The sequence below is a fragment of the Lactuca sativa genome, chromosome 3 (assembly GCF_002870075.4).
Source record: "Lactuca sativa cultivar Salinas chromosome 3, Lsat_Salinas_v11, whole genome shotgun sequence".
NCBI classification, from domain to species: Eukaryota; Viridiplantae; Streptophyta; class Magnoliopsida; order Asterales; family Asteraceae; genus Lactuca; species Lactuca sativa.
The window spans coordinates 142209004-142213179 of record NC_056625.2 but is presented as its reverse complement, the minus strand read 5'-3'; the positions used below and the strand labels follow the sequence as shown (position 1 = coordinate 142213179).

The following is a 4176-nucleotide window of genomic DNA, read 5'->3' as shown; positions in this document are numbered from 1 at the left end:
GAGATTGCCTCCGCCATTCACAAGTGAACCACGATTAAAACTATGGGCAGAGCAGGCAATGTTAATACAATGGTCAAGGGAAAGATTGATTCAAAGTACCACACTGTGATGTTCATCAGAGGCAAAGGACAAAAATTCTTGTTCGCTCTTGTTGACAAACACATCTTCTCAACTGCTTGCTTGGAGCACATATTGGAGATTATTCAGAGGTGTGATTAGAACATTGCAGCCGACAAGAAGATCTTTATTGATATGCTGAGATGGTACATTCAATTTCGGCATACTCTTCTTGCTATTATCCCTCGGCTGTTCAAGGTGGTCAAGACTATGAATCCAACTCAAAGAAAGTGATATCTCACCTCATTTGACGCAAATGGTGGGATTGTTGGGCTTATAGTGTTGCATCATGAGCTCGGTCCTTAGCCTAGTTTTGGTTGCCGGTTTGGGTCTGTCCAACCGTGCTTGTTTTATTCTAGGGTTTAGTATTTAAGCTGCATGCATGCAGTCTTTGTAGTTAACGCTTTTTTTATTTTCCTTATTGAGTTTTTGTAAACCCTATCTCGCCTCTACAGTGGAAGTTCTTCATCGAACTCTGCTAAGGCGTGACTATATTTGAATCATAAGCCCAACATTGACTCTATTCTATGTTCATCGTATTATTATTTTTGTTTTGTTTGATCTTAGTCCTTTACCTGTGAAAGATCCAATCGATCTGAGATTTATTCTCATCAATTGGTATCAGAGCAGGAGACTGTGTAATTCATACACATCTTTTCTGTCGAAGAAGTTAATAGGGTTTAATAATACATATAATGAATCTTATCTTTATGAAGGTTTAATAATACATATAATGAATCTTATATTTTTTTTTTAATATATAGGGTCAAGTTGATTAATGTATAGAGTTTTCTAGATTGCAACTTGATGCTAATTTGAGGGGACGAGTCATGCCAAGAATTGGATACTCCCCCCATATCAAACCTATTATTCAGAAAATTCTTTTTCTCAAAATTTAATTTTATATTATTCTTTTGTTACTTTGATATATCTTTGACTTTTCTATTTGTATTTATGAAATCGTCCAAATGATAATTTATGTGTGTGTGTGATTTGAAGGTTGAGGAGATTTTTATCTCTGCTATGAAAAGGGGTCTTGGTGCTCTAAACATTTATCTTGCATCACACACTTATCTTGTAACACCCGTTTCTCAGGTACTTTTCATTTATGGCTAAAAGTAAAATTCTTGAAAAATTGGTCCTACACGGTGTGTAGGTTACTTCATGTTAATTAATTTATGATTCCTCTTTTCCTAATTAAATAAAATTTAGAGATCAGATTTAATAAACTAATTCAACATAAATTAGACTTAAACTGTCTAATAGGTTTTTTGTGTGAGTTTTCATCTTTTGCTGTGAACAGTCACTTAGAAAGCAATATGCTTGAATTGGAAACCAACACAAAGGAGGAAGATGATCCAGTTGCTTTGTTGGAAAGTGGCCTCACAAAATCCTTATCTCGATGAAACGACCTGTTACAACCATCAATGCTTACGTAATCAGGTAGGTTTGTTAGTTTATAATTACTATCAACTATTCTTACATTTGTTTAAGGACAATAGCTATATTGTATTTTATTTAATTTAACTAACAAACTACATTATCTGTATTGCTTGATAGTGCAAGTATGTTATGTTGCTCTTATGGATAAAAAGTATACTATTATGGGTTAAAATTGAAATATAAGCATAAAGTATGTTGTTATTCCTTTCAATTTGACTTATAGTGTTGAGGAAGGATTGTTGGTTGATAATAAACATTTATTGATGTATTTAAATTAATTTTTGTTATTTGATAGATCCAAAGGAAGATGAGGGAGATAATGATAAAGCAGGCGTAGTCTTGTGATTTGAAAGAGTTGGTTCAGAAGTTCATTCTAGAATCAATTGGAAGAGAGATTGAGAAGACAACATCCATCATCTATCCTCTGCAGAATGTTTTCATTCGCAAGGTTAAGATCTTGAAGGCGCCAAAGTTTGACCTCAACAGATTGATGGATGTAAGTTTTTTTTTATTCAATTTATCATTGCTTGAATCTTATTATTACTTTCCCTTTTATTGGTTGCAAATTCAATTGAAATTCATAAAATCCTTCTGGTCTAAATTAAATTTAAGCATTTTTTCCATAAAATACTTAGACCTCTATTTATTTCTTTTGAAGCTACTTATACTTGTAATTTATCTATAAAACTTTAAAACTCTTTTTTTATTTAACAACATTTATGTGTTCCGTTGCATAATTTTTATCTGCCTAAAAATAGTTTGTTAGATTTTCTTGATAAAAGTTGATTCCAATTAGTAGTTTATATGGAATTGCTTGGACATATTCCAGAATTCTTTTTGCATTAAATAAAAAATATATATAAATATTGCAACTCGTATAGATTCCAATAAAGTATAAATGAATTGGTTGGACATATTCCAGAACTCTTTTTGCATTAAATAAAACCAAATAAATAAAGTAATGTTAGCATTTACATTTGGTGTGATAGGTGCATGGTGATTATTCTGAAGATTCAGATTCCAGGACATATGCCGCGGACACAAGGAATGCAGTGAAAATGTGTATATTTCCATTTTGGCTTGAATTCTTCTAATCAACTAATAACCATACGTTACAATTGTTGCCATTAGCATTATTTATAGTTTTTTCCTTTTCCAATTTCGTATAGGGAATGAAGAGTTTCTTGGTGATTTAAAATTTCCACTTGGTATTGGTTCAATCTCCAAAATGATAAGATGTTTCGATTAACGGGACGACAGACTATTGTAACTTTTTTTTTTTTGCCTTTTTTCTTCCTCTGCTAGTGTGGAATTTTCACTTACTTACCTGTAGGATTTTCCTCATCAAAAGCCAAGCACATCTCTAAAAGATGGTGGATCGGAAGTTCCACTTTTTTATCAGCAAGTTTGAAGCTACCGGCTTAAAAAATATGTAGAAATCATATTTCATGAAAGTAGAACCACATTTTATACATATTTTGTAAAGATTATTGTACATTTTTCACCATAGTTATTAGCCTTTACAACTAATTGTCTCCGTTTAATGAGAAAATGGTAACAAATTTGTTTAGACTTTTGAATGTCAGATTTGTTATAATTTGATCCTCCAACATTAGATGGAACAACACTTATGTTTAATAATATAATATTGTTTTCTTGAATATATGGTAAAGTTAGTTACTTTATTGTTTATGTACAACTGTATATAATATTATAAATTTGCATACAAAACTATAATATATCTAAGGGTAGCGAAGTTTTAGATTGACTTTTGTTTAATTTTTTATAATGACAATATTTTTGAGTCAACAGACACCAATAGAACATGATATCTATCATAAAGATTCAAAATGCATCCGTCTATTGATGTAAGGGAAACACAACTCCGCAAAAGCAGGGTTCTTCCTTAGTTAATTATTAAATTGCTAAATAATTCATTCTGGTTTATAAGTTTAAAAGTATGTATATTATGTAAATAAGTTGAAAAACAATTGGCTAAAAACTCAACGTATTTTCTTTTTTGTATTTCAAAAAATCATCTATATTTTCGAAAAATTAATGAACATATCAAATTTATATTAATTTGTCATGTATAAACAAACATTTTTCTGTCGATACATGTGGATGTCAGACGCAAAATCGATTTTTATTGGTGAAATATCATTAGGTTTTGATTTTTATGATTTAACCTTTCCTTTTTTGGGTTGAAAATCATTTTATTTTGATTTCTATGATTTTGTTTCATTTTTTGGGTTGAAAAACATTCAATTTCGATTTTTTGTGTTTTAAAAAACAAATCGCAAAATTTATTTCCAGAATTTAGTTTGAGAGTACAAATTTCATACAAAAAACATGGACCAATTTATAATTTATATTCTAAGAATATTTAACCTTTACATAAATTAACTCACATAAAACAAAATTGAATAGTTTTTTTTAGGGCTAAGATCCTCAATCCTATGAACGATCCCGAATTTCAAAGATATCTAAGGATCTCGAATTATATGTCAGGATTCTGATTATTATTATTATTTTTTAACAAAATCTAATGGCTATATTTCTTGTTTATTTCTCACATGTGTAGAAATAAACAACATAAGAGACATTCTCAACGAA

The 4176-nt window shown here is 30.1% G+C and overlaps 1 long non-coding RNA gene across 2 annotated transcripts; it reads left to right on the top strand.

Moving 5' to 3' along the window:
* The first annotated feature begins 979 nt into the window (after window positions 1–979).
* Window positions 980–3175, top strand: LOC111911630 (uncharacterized). 2 transcript variants are annotated; one of them, XR_002856931.3, is made up of 5 exons: window positions 980–1212; window positions 1421–1560; window positions 1856–2056; window positions 2550–2622; window positions 2730–3175. It is a non-coding gene; the product is annotated as an uncharacterized LOC111911630 (long non-coding RNA). The 2 variants fall into 2 exon arrangements; XR_002856930.3 differs by having other exon boundaries at window positions 985–1560.
* Window positions 3176–4176: the final 1001 nt, after the last annotated feature.